Source organism: Palaemon carinicauda, chromosome 1, assembly GCF_036898095.1.
Source record: "Palaemon carinicauda isolate YSFRI2023 chromosome 1, ASM3689809v2, whole genome shotgun sequence".
Classification (NCBI taxonomy): domain Eukaryota; kingdom Metazoa; phylum Arthropoda; class Malacostraca; order Decapoda; family Palaemonidae; genus Palaemon; species Palaemon carinicauda.
This window is the reverse complement of record NC_090725.1, coordinates 314,481,217-314,493,944: the sequence shown is the minus strand read 5'-3', so window position 1 is coordinate 314,493,944 and position 12,728 is coordinate 314,481,217.

Genomic DNA, 12,728 nt, shown 5'->3' with positions numbered 1-12,728 from the left:
CAGCTGATTAGCCACCCAAACAGCTGATTGGCCACCAAAACAGATGATTGGCAGATCAAGAAGCTGATTATCCGGCCAAACAGCTGACTGGCTGCTCAAAAAGCTGATTGGCCGAACAAATAGCTGATTAGCAACCTAAACAGCTGATTTTCCGGTCAAACAGCTGATTGGCCGCCTAAACAGCTGATTGGTTGCCCAAACAGCTGATTGGCCGCCCAAACAGCTGATCAGCCGCCCAAACTGGTGATTGGGCACCGAAACAGCTGATTGGCTGCTCAAACAGCTGATTGGTCGCCCAAACAGCTGATTGGCCACCAAAAAAGCTGATTTGTCACCCAAACAGCTAATTTTCCGGTCAAACAGCTGATTGGACGCCTTCACAGCTGATTGACAGCTCAAACAGCTGATTGGCTGCCCAAACAGGGAATTGACTGCCAAAAATGCTGATTGGCCGCCCAAACAGCTGATTGGCGGCCAAAAAAGCTGATTGCCATCCCAAACAGCTGATTAACCGCCCAAACAGCTGAATACCTGCCCAAACAGCTGATTGGCAGACCAAACCGCTTATTGGCCACCCAAACAGCTGATTGGCAGCCTAAACAACTAATTGGCAGCTCTAACAGCTGATCTCTAGCCCAAACAGCTGTTTGGCCGCCCAAACAGCTGATTGGCAGCCAAAAGAGCTTATTGGCAGCAAAAACAGCTGATACGCTGCCCAAACAGCTGATTGGCAACCCAAATTACCAAATTATCAGCCAAAACAGCTGATTGGCCACCCAAAAAGCTAATTGGCCGCCCAAACAGCTGATTGGCCACCCCAAAAGGGGATTGGCAACCAAAACAGCGACTGGCTGCCAAGACAGCTTTTTGGCAGCCAAAACAGCTGACCGGCAGTCAAAAAAGCTGATTGGCCGCCCAAACAGCTGATTGGCTGCCCAAATCGCTGATTGGCAGCTCAGACAGCAGACTGGCAGCCTAAACAGCTGATTGGCACACCAAGCAGCTGATTGGCCACCTGAACAGCATATTGGCAGACCAAACAGCTGATTGGCCGCCCAAACAGCTGATTGGCAGTCAAAACAGTGGATTTGTTGCCCAAAGAGCTGATTGGCAGTTCAAACAGTTGATTGGGCAACCAATCCACTGTTTTTACTGCCCAACAAGCTGATTGGTACCCCAAACAGCTGATTGGCCGCCCAAACAGCTGATTGGCAGACCAAATCGCTGATTAGCAGACCAAACAGCTGATTAGCCGTCCAAAAAGATGATTGACCGCCAAAACTGCTGATTGGCCGCTTAAACAGGTGATTGGCACTCCAAACAGCTGATTGGCAACCCAAACAGCTGATTGGCAGCACAAAAAGTTGATTGGCAGCCCAAACACCTGATTGCCCGCCCAGAGAGCTGATTAACCGCCCAAACTGCGCATTGACCGCCCTAACAGCTGATTGTCCACCCAGACAGCTTATTGGTAACCTAAACAGATTATTGGCAGCCTAAACAGCTGATTAGCCACCCAAACAGCTGATGGCCGGTCAAACTGCTGATAGGAAGACAAGAAAGCTGATTAGCAGCTCTAACAATTGATTGGCCTCCCAAACAGCTGATTGGCAGCCTAAACAGCTGATGGACCGCTCAAACAGCTGATTGGGTGCCCAGAGAGCTGATTGGCAGCCAAAACAGCTGATTGGCTGCCCAAAACGGCTGAGGGGCCGCCCAAACAGCTTATTGGCAGCCAAAATAGCTGATTGACTGCCCAAAAAGCTGATAAGCAGTCAAACAGCTGATTGGCCGCCCAAACAGCTGATTGGCCACCCAAACAGCTGATTGGCCGCCCAAACAGCTGATTGGCCGCCCAAACAGCTGATTGACCGCTCAAATACGTGATTAGTTGCCAAACAGCTGACTGGCCTTTCCAAAAAGCTGATTGGCTGCTCAAATGGCTGATTGGCTGCCCAAACAGCTGATAGACAGCCCAAACAGCTGATTGGCAGCCCAAACAGTTGATTGGCCACCCAAACAGCTAATTGGCAGCCAAAAAAGCTGATTGACAGTCTAAAGGGCTGATTGGCAGCTTAAACAGCTGATTGGCCACCCATAGAGCTGATTGGCCACCCAAACAGATTATTAAAAGCCCAAACAGCTGATTGGCAGCCTAAACCACTGATTGGCCACCCGAACAGCTGATTGGCCGCCCAAACAGCTGATTAGTAACCCAAACAGATGATTGGCTGCTCAAACAGCTGATTGGCCTCCCAAACAGTTGATTGGCAGCCAAAAGAGCAATTGGCCACCCAAAAAGCTGATTGTCAGCCTAAACAGCGGACTGTCAGCTCAATCAGCTGTTTGGCAGCTATAACAGCTGATTGGTAGCCAAAAAAGCTGACTGGCAGCCCTAAAAGCTGATTGGTCGCTCAAACAGCTGATTGGCTGCCCAAAAAGCTGATTGGCTGCCCATGCAGCTAATTGGTAGCCCAAACAGCAGAAAGACCACCCAAACAGTTGATTGGCAGCCTAAACATCTGATTGTCAGCTCAAAAACCTGATAAGCCGCTCAAACAGCTGACTGGCAGCCCAAAAAGCTGATTGGTCGCTCAAAGAGCTGATTGGCTGCCCAAAAAGCTGATTATCTGCTCAAACAGCTGATTGGCTGCCCATGCAGCTAATTGGTAGCCCAAACAGCTGATTGACCACCCAAACAGCTGATTGGCTGCCTAAACATCTGATTGTCAGCTCAAAAACCTTTTTAGCCGCTCAAACAGCTGAATGGCTACCCAAACAGCTGATTGGCAGCTCAAACAGCTGATTTGCCACCCAAACAGCTGATTGGCCACCCAAACAGCTGATTGACCACCAAAACAGATGATTGGCCACTCAAGAAGCTGATTATCCACCCAAACAGCTCACTGGCAGCTCAAACAGCTGATTGGCCGACCAAATAGCTGATGAGCAACCTAAAAAGCCGATTTTCCGGTCAAACAGCTGATTGGCCGCCTAAACAGCTGATTGGTTGCCCAAACAGCTGATTGGCCGCCCAAACAGCCGATCAGCCGCCCAAACTGGTGATTGGGCACCAAAACAGCTGATTGGCTGCTCAAACCGCTGATTGGTCGCCCAAACAGCTGATTGGCCACCCAAAAAGCTGATTGGTCACCCAAACAGCTAAGTTTCCGGTCAAACAGCTGATTGGACGCCTTCACAGCTGATTGACAGCTCAAACAGCTGATTGGCTGCCCAAACAGGGAATTGACTGCCAAAAATGATGATTGGCCGCCCAAACAGCTGATTGGCGGCCAAAAAAGCTGATTGCAAGCCCAAACAGCTGATTAACCGCCCAAACAGCTGATTACCTGCCCAAACAGCTGATTGGCAGACCAAACCGCTTATTGGCCACCCAAACAGCTGATTGGCAGCCTAAACAACTAATTGGCAGCTCAAACATATGATATGTAGCCCAAACAGCTGTTTGGCTGCCCAAACAGCTGATTGGCAGCCAAAAGAGCTTATTGGCAGCAAAAACAGCTGATACGCTGCCCAAACAGCTGATTGGCAACCCATATTAGCTGATTATCAGCCAAAACAGCTGATTGGCCACCCAAAAAGCTAATTGGCCGCCCAAACAGCTGATTGGCCACCCCAAAAGTGGATTGGCAACCAAAACAGCGACTGGCTGCCAAGACAGCTTTTTGGCAGCCAAAACAGCTGATTGGCAGACCAAGCAGCTGATTGGCCGCCCGAACAGCTGATTGGCAGACCAAACAGCTGATTGGCCACCCAAATAGCTGATTGGCAGTCAAAACAGTGGAATTGTTGCCCAAAGAGCTGATTGGCAGTTCAAACAGCTGATTGGGCAATCAATCCACTGTTTTTACTGCCCAACCAGGTGATTGGTACCCCAAACAGCTGATTGGCCGCCCAAACAGCTGATTAGCAGACCAAATAGCTGATTAGCAGACCAAACAGCTGATTAGCCGCCCGAAAAGATGATTGACCGCCAAAACTGCTGATTGGCCGCTTAAACAGGTGATTGGCACTCCAAACAGCTGATTGGCAACCCAAACAGCTGATTGGCAGCACAAAAAGTTGATTGGCAGCCCAAACAGCTGATTGCCCGCCCAGACTGCTGATTGGCCGCCCAAACTGTGCATTGACCGCCCTAACAGCTGATTGGCCACCCAAAGAGCTTATTGGTAACCTAATCAGCATATGGGCAGCCAAAACAGCTGATTAGCCACCCAAACAGCTTATTGGCCGGTCAAACCGCTGATTGGAAGACAAGAAAGCTGATTAGCAGCTCAAACAATATATTGGCCTCCCAAACAGCTGATTGGCAGCCTAAACAGCTGATGGACCGCTCAAACAGCTGATTGGGTGCCCAGACAGCTGATTGGCAGCCAAAACAGCTGATTGGCTGCCCAAAATGGCTGAGTGGCCGCCCAAACAGCTTATTGGCAGCCCAAATAGCTGATTGACTGCCCAAACAGCTGATAAGCAGTCAAACAGCTGATTGGCCGCCCAAACAGCTGATTGGCCACCCAAACAGCTGATTGGCCACCCAAACAGCTGATTGGCCGCCCAAACAGCTGATTGACCACTCAAATACGTGATTAGTTGCCAAACAGCTGACTGGCCTTTCCAAAAAGCTGATTGGCTGCTCAAATGGCTGATTGGCTGCCCAAACATTTGATTAGCAGCCCAAACAGCTGATTGGCAGCCCAAACAGTTGATTGGCCACCCAAACAGCTAATTGGCAGCCAAAACAGCTGATTGACAGTCTAAAGGGCTGATTGGCAGCTTAAACAGCTGATTGGCCACCCATAGAGCTGATTGGCCACCCAAACAGATTATTAAAAGCCCAAACAGCTGATTGGCCGCTTAAACCAATGATTGGCCACCCGAACAGCTGATTGGCCGCCCAAACAGCTGATTAGTAGCCCAAACAGATGATTGGCAGCTCAAACAGCTGATTGGCCTCCCAAACAGTTGATTGGCAGCCAAAAGAGCAATTGGCCACCCAAAAAGCTGATTGTCAGCCTAAACAGCAGACTGGCAGCTCAATCAGCTGTTTGGCAGCTATAACAGCTGATTGGTAGCCAAAAAAGCTGACTGGCAGCCCTAAAAGCTGATTGGTCGCTCAAACAGCTGATTGGTTGCCCAAAAAGCTGATTGGCTGCCCATGCAGCTAATTGGTAGCCCAAACAGCTGAAAGACCACCCAAACAGCTGATTGGCTGCCTAAACATCTGATTGTCAGCTCAAAAACCTTTTTAGCCGCTCAAACAGCTGATTGGCAGACCAAACAGCTGATTGGCCACCCAAATAGCTGATTGGCAGTCAAAACAGTGGATTTGTTGCCCAAAGAGCTGATTGGCAGTTCAAACAGCTGATTGGGCAACCAATCCACTGTTTTTACTGCCCAACCAGCTGATTGGTACCCCAAACAGCTGATTGGCCGCCCAAACAGCTGATTGGCAGACCAAATCGCTGATTAGCAGACCAAACAGCTGATTAGCCGTCCAAAAAGATGATTGACCGCCAAAACTGCTGATTGGCCGCATAAAGAGTAGATTGGCACTCCAAACAGCTGATTGGCAACCCAAACAGCTGATTGGCAGCACAAAAAGTTGATTGGCAGCCCAAACACCTGATTGCCCGCCCAGAGAGCTGATTAACCGCCCAAACTGCGCATTGACCGCCCTAACAGCTGATTGGCCACCCAAACAGCTTATTGGTAACCTAAACAGATTATTGGCAGCCTAAACAGCTGATTAGCCACCCAAACAGCTGATGGCCGGTCAAACTGCTGATAGGAAGACAAGAAAGCTGATTAGCAGCTCTAACAATTGATTGGCCTCCCAAACAGCTGATTGGCAGCCTAAACAGCTGATGGACCGCTCAAACAGCTGATTGGGTGCCCAGAGGGCTGATTGGCAGCCAAAACAGCTGATTGGCTGCCCAAAACGGCTGAGGGGCCGCCCAAACAGCTTATTTCCAGCCAAAATAGCTGATTGACTGCCCAAAAAGCTGATAAGCAGTCAAACAGCTGATTGGCCGCCCAAACAGCTGATTGGCCACCCAAACAGCTGATTGGCCGCCCAAACAGCTGATTGGCCGCCCAAACAGCTGATTGACCGCTCAAATACGTGATTAGTTGCCGAACAGCTGACTGGCCTTTCCAAAAAGCTGATTGGCTGCTCAAATGGCTGATTGGCTGCCCAAACAGCTGATAGACAGCCCAAACAGCTGATTGGCAGCCCAAACAGTTGATTGGCCACCCAAACAGCTAATTGGCAGCCAAAAAAGCTGATTGACAGTCTAAAGGGCTGATTGGCAGCTTAAACAGCTGATTGGCCACCCATTGAGCTGATTGGCCACCCAAACAGATTATTAAAAGTCCAAACAGCTGATTGGCAGCCTAAACCACTGATTGGCCACCCGAACAGCTGATTGGCCGCCCAAACAGCTGATTAGTAACCCAAACAGATGATTGGCTGCTCAAACAGCTGATTGGCCTCCCAAACAGTTGATTGGCAGCCAAAAGAGCAATTGGCCACCCAAAAAGCTGATTGTCAGCCTAAACAGCGGACTGTCAGCTCAATCAGCTGTTTGGCAGCTATAACAGCTGATTGGTAGCCAAAAAAGCTGACTGGCAGCCCTAAAAGCTGATTGGTCGCTCAAACAGCTGATTGGCTGCCCAAAAAGCTGATTGGCTGCCCATGCAGCTAATTGGTAGCCCAAACAGCTGAAAGACCACCCAATTAGCTGATTGGCAGCCTAAACAGCTCATTGGTAGTTCAAACAGGTGATTGGCCGCTCAAACAGGTGATTGGCCGCCCAAACAGCTGATTGGCAGCTCAAACAGCTGATTTGCCACCCAAACAGCTGATTAGCCACCCAAACAGCTGATTGGCCACCAAAACAGATGATTGGCAGATCAAGAAGCTGATTATCCGGCCAAACAGCTGACTGGCTGCTCAAAAAGCTGATTGGCCGAACAAATAGTTGATTAGCAACCTAAACAGCTGATTTTCCGGTCAAACAGCTGATTGGCCGCCTAAACAGCTGATTGGTTGCCCAAACAGCTGATTGGCCGCCCAAACAGCTGATCAGCCGCCCAAACTGGTGATTGGGCACCGAAACAGCTGATTGGCTGCTCAAACAGCGGATTGGTCGCCCAAACAGCTGATTGGCCACCAAAAAAGCTGATTTGTCACCCAAACAGCTAATTTTCCGGTCAAACAGCTGATTGGACGCCTTCACAGCTGATTGACAGCTCAAACAGCTGATTGGCTGCCCAAACAGGGAATTGACTGCCAAAAATGCTGATTGGCCGCCCAAACAGCTGATTGGCGGCCAAAAAAGCTGATTGCCATCCCAAACAGCTGATTAACCGCCCAAACAGCTGATTACCTGCCCAAACAGCTGATTGGCAGACCAAACCGCTTATTGGCCACCCAAACAGCTGATTGGCAGCCTAAACAACTAATTGGCAGCTCAAACAGCTGATCTGTAGCCCAAACAGCTGTTTGGCCGCCCAAACAGCTGATTGGCAGCCAAAAGAGCTTATTGGCAGCAAAAACAGCTGATACGCTGCCCAAACAGCTGATTGGCAACCCAAATTACCAAATTATCAGCCAAAACAGCTGATTGGCCACCCAAAAAGCTAATTGGCCGCCTAAACAGCTGATTGGCCACTCCAAAAGGGGATTGGCAACCAAAACAGCGACTGGCTGCCAAGTCAGCTTTTTGGCAGCCAAAACAGCTGACCGGCAGTCAAAAAAGCTGATTGGCCGCCCAAACAGCTGATTGGCAGCCCAAATCGCTGATTGGCAGCTCAGACAGCAGACTGGCAGCCTAAACAGCTGATTGGCACACCAAGCAGCTGATTGGCCACCTGAACCGCTGATTGGCAGACCAAACAGCTGATTGGCTGCCCAAACAGCTGATTGGCAGTCAAAACAGTGGATTTGTTGCCCAAAGAGCTGATTGGCAGTTCAAACAGCTGATTGGGCAACCAATCCACTGTTTTTACTGCCCAACCAGCTGATTGGTACCCCAAACAGCTGACTGGCCGCCCAAACAGCTGATTGGCAGACCAAATCGCTGATTAGCAGACCAAACAGCTGATTAGCCGTCCAAAAAGATGATTGACCGCCAAAACTGCTGATTGGCCGCTTAAACAGTAGATTGGCACTCCAAACAGCTGATTGGCAACCCAAACAGCTGATTGGCAGCACAAAAAGTTGATTGGCAGCCCAAACACCTGATTGCCAGCCCAGAGAGCTGATTAACCGCCCAAACTGCGCATTGACCGCCCTAACAGCTGATTGGCCACCCAAACAGCTTATTGGTAACCTAAAAAGATTATTGGCAGCCTAAACAGCTGATTAGCCACCCAAACAGCTGATGGCCGGTCAAACTGCTGATAGGAAGACAAGAAAGCTGATTAGCAGCTCTAACAATTGATTGGCCTCCCAAACAGCTGATTGGCAGCCTAAACAGCTGATGGACCGCTCAAACAGCTGATTGGGTGCCCAGAGAGCTGATTGGCAGCCAAAACAGCTGATTGGCTGCCCAAAACGGCTGAGGGGCCGCCCAAACAGCTTATTGGCAGCCAAAATAGCTGATTGACTGCCCAAAAAGCTGATAAGCAGTCAAACAGCTGATTGGCCGCCCAAACAGCTGATTGGCCACCCAAACAGCTGATTGGCCGCCCAAACAGCTGATTGGCCGCCCAAACAGCTGATTGACCGCTCAAATACGTGATCAGTTGCCAAACAGCTGACTGGCCTTTCCAAAAAGCTGATTGGCTGCTCAAATGGCTGATTGGCTGCCCAAACAGCTGATAGACAGCCCAAACAGCTGATTGGCAGCCCAAACAGTTGATTGGCCACCCAAACAGCTAATTGGCAGCCAAAAAAGCTGATTGACAGTCTAAAGGGCTGATTGGCAGCTTAAACAGCTGATTGGCCACCCATAGAGCTGATTGGCCACCCAAACAGATTATTAAAAGCCCAAACAGCTGATTGGCAGCCTAAACCACTGATTGGCCACCCGAACAGCTGATTGGCCGCCCAAACAGCTGATTAGTAACCCAAACAGATGATTGGCTGCTCAAACAGCTGATTGGCCTCCCAAACAGTTGATTGGCAGCCAAAAGAGCAATTGGCCACCCAAAAAGCTGATTGTCAGCCTAAACAGCGGACTGTCAGCTCAATCAGCTGTTTGGCAGCTATAACAGCTGATTGGTAGCCAAAAAAGCTGACTGGCAGCCCTAAAAGCTGATTGGTCGCTCAAACAGCTGATTGGTTGCCCAAAAAGCTGATTGGCTGCCCATGCAGCTAATTGGTTGCCCAAACAGCTGAAAGACCACCCAAACAGCTGATTGGCAGCCTAAACATCTGATTGTCAGCTCAAAAACCTGATAAGCCGCTCAAACAGCTGACTGGCAGCCCAAAAAGCTGATTGGTCGCTCAAACAGCTGATTGGCTGCCCAAAAAGCTGATTATCTGCTCAAACAGCTGATTGGCTGCCCATGCAGTTAATTGGTAGCCCAAACAGCTGATTGACCACCCAAACAGCTGATTGGCTGCCTAAACATCTGATTGTCAGCTCAAAAACCTTTTTAGCCGCTCAAACAGCTGAATGGCTACCCAAACAGCTGATTGGCAGCTCAAACAGCAGATTTGCCACCCAAACAGCTGATTGGCCACCCAAACAGCTGATTGACCACCAAAACAGATGATTGGCCACTCAAGAAGCTGATTATCCACCCAAACAGCTCACTGGCAGCTCAAACAGCTGATTGGCCGACCAAATAGCTGATGAGCAACCTAAAAAGCCGATTTTCCGGTCAAACAGCTGATTGGCCGCCTAAACAGCTGATTGGTTGCCCAAACAGCTGATTGGCCGCCCAAACAGCCGATCAGCCGCCCAAACTGGTGATTGGGCACCAAAACAGCTGATTGGCTGCTCAAACAGCTGATTGGTCGCCCAAACAGCTGATTGGCCACCCAAAAAGCTGATTGGTCACCCAAACAGCTAAGTTTCCGGTCAAACAGCTGATTGGACGCCTTCACAGCTGATTGACAGCTCAAACAGCTGATTGGCTGCCCAAACAGGGAATTGACTGCCAAAAATGATGATTGGCCGCCAAAACAGCTGATTGGCGGCCAAAAAAGCTGATTGCAAGCCCAAACAGCTGATTAACCGCCCAAACAGCTGATTACCTGCCCAAACTGCTGATTGGCAGACCAAACCGCTTATTGGCCACCCAAACAGCTGATTGGTAGCCTAAACAACTAATTGGCAGCTCAAACATATGATATGTAGCCCAAACAGCTGTTTGGCTGCCCAAACAGCTGATTGGCAGCCAAAAGAGCTTATTGGCAGCAAAAACAGCTGATACGCTGCCCAAACAGCTGATTGGCAACCCATATTAGCTGATTATCAGCCAAAACAGCTGATTGGCCACCCAAACAGCTGATTGACCACCAAAACAGATGATTGGCCAATCAAGAAGCTGATTATCCACCCAAACAGCTCACTGGCAGCTCAAACAGCTGATTAACCGCCCAAACAGCTGATTACCTGCCCAAACAGCTGATTGGCAGACCAAACCGCTTAATGGCCACCCAAACAGCTGATTGGCAGCCTAAACAACTAATTGGCAGCTCAAAGAGCTGATCTGTAGCCCAAACAGCTGTTCGGCCGCCCAAACAGCTGATTGGCAGCCAAAAGAGCTTATTGGTAGCAAAAACTGCTGATACGCTGCCCAAACAGCTGATTGGCAACCCAAATTAGCTGATTATCAGCCAAAACAGCTGATTGGCCACCTAAAAAGCTAATTGGCCGCCCAAACAGCTGATTAGCCACCCCAAAAGTGGATTGGCAACCAAAACAGCGACTAGCTGCCAAGACAGCTTTTTGGCAGCCAAAACAGCGGATTGGCAGACCAAGCAGCTGATTGGCCACCCGAACAGCTGATTGGCAGACCAAACAGCTGATTGGCCACCCAAACAGCTGATTGGCAGTCAAAACAGTGGATTTGTTGCCCAAAGAGCTGATTGGCAGTTCAAACAGCTGATTGGGCAACCAATCCACTGTTTTTACTGCCCAACCAGCTGATTGGTACCCCAAAGAGCTGATTGGCCGCCCAAACAGCTGATTGGCAGACCAAATAGCTGATTAGCAGACCAAACAGCTGATTAGCCGCCCGAAAAGATGATTGACCGCCAAAACTGCTGATTGGCCGCTTAAACAGGTGATTGGCACTCCAAACAGCTGATTGGCAAACCATACAGCTGATTGGCAGCACAAAAAGTTGATTGGCAGCCCAAACAGCTGATTGCCCGCCCAGACAGCTGAATGGCCTCCCAAACTGCGCATTGACTGCCCTAACAGCTGATTGGCCACCCAAACAGCTTATTGGTAACCTAAACAGGTTATTGGCAGCCTAAACAGCTGATTAGCCACCCAAACAGCTGATTGGCTGGTCAAACCGCTGATTGGAAGACAAGAAAGCTGATTAGCAGCTCAAACAATTGATTGGCCTCCCAAACAGCTGATTGGCCGCCTAAACAGCTGTTGGACCGCTCAAACAGCTGATTGGGTGCCCAGACAGCTGATTGCCACCCAAACAGCTATTTGGCTGCCAATACAGCAGATTGACCGTCCAAAAAGGTGATTGGCAGCCCAAAAAACTGATTTGCTGCCCAAACAACTGATTGGCCTCCCAAACAGCTGATTGGCAGCCTAAACAGCTCATTGGTAGTTCAAACAGGTGATTGGCCGCTCAAACAGGTGATTGACCGCCCAAACAGCTGATTGGCAGCTCAAACAGCTGATTTGCCACCCAAACAGCTGATTAGCCACCCAAACAGCTGATTGACCACCAAAACAGATGATTGGCAGATCAAGAAGCTGATTATCCGGCCAAACAGCTGACTGGCTGCTCAAAAAGCTGATTGGCCGAACAAATAGCTGATTAGCAACCTAAACAGCTGATTTTCCGGTCAAACAGCTGATTGGCCGCCTAAACAGCTGATTGGTTGCCCAAACAGCTGATTGGCCGCCCAAACAGCTGATCAGCCGCCCAAACTGGTGATTGGGCACCGAAACAGCTGATTGGCTGCTCAAACAGCTGATTGGTCGCCCAAACAGCTGATTGGCCACCAAAAAAGCTGATTTGTCACCCAAACAGCTAATTTTCCGGTCAAACAGCTGATTGGACGCCTTCACAGCTGATTGACAGCTCAAACAGCTGATTGGCTGCCCAAACAGGGAATTGACTGCCAAAAATGCTGATTGGCCGCCCAAACAGCTGATTGGCGGCCAAAAAAGCTGATTGCCATCCCAAACAGCTGATTAACCGCCCAAACAGCTGAATACCTGCCCAAACAGCTGATTGGCAGACCAAACCGCTTATTGGCCACCCAAACAGCTGATTGGCAGCCTAAACAACTAATTGGCAGCTCTAACAGCTGATCTCTAGCCTAAACAGCTGATTGGCAGCCAAAAGAGCTTATTGGCAGCAAAAACAGCTGATACGCTGCCCAAACAGCTGATTGGCAACCCAAATTACCAAATTATCAGCCAAAACAGCTGATTGGCCACCCAAAAAGCTCATTGGCCGCCTAAACAACTGATTGGCCACCCCAAAAGGGGATTGGCAACCAAAACAGCGACTGGCTGCCAAGACAGCTTTTTGGCAGCCAAAACAGCTGACCG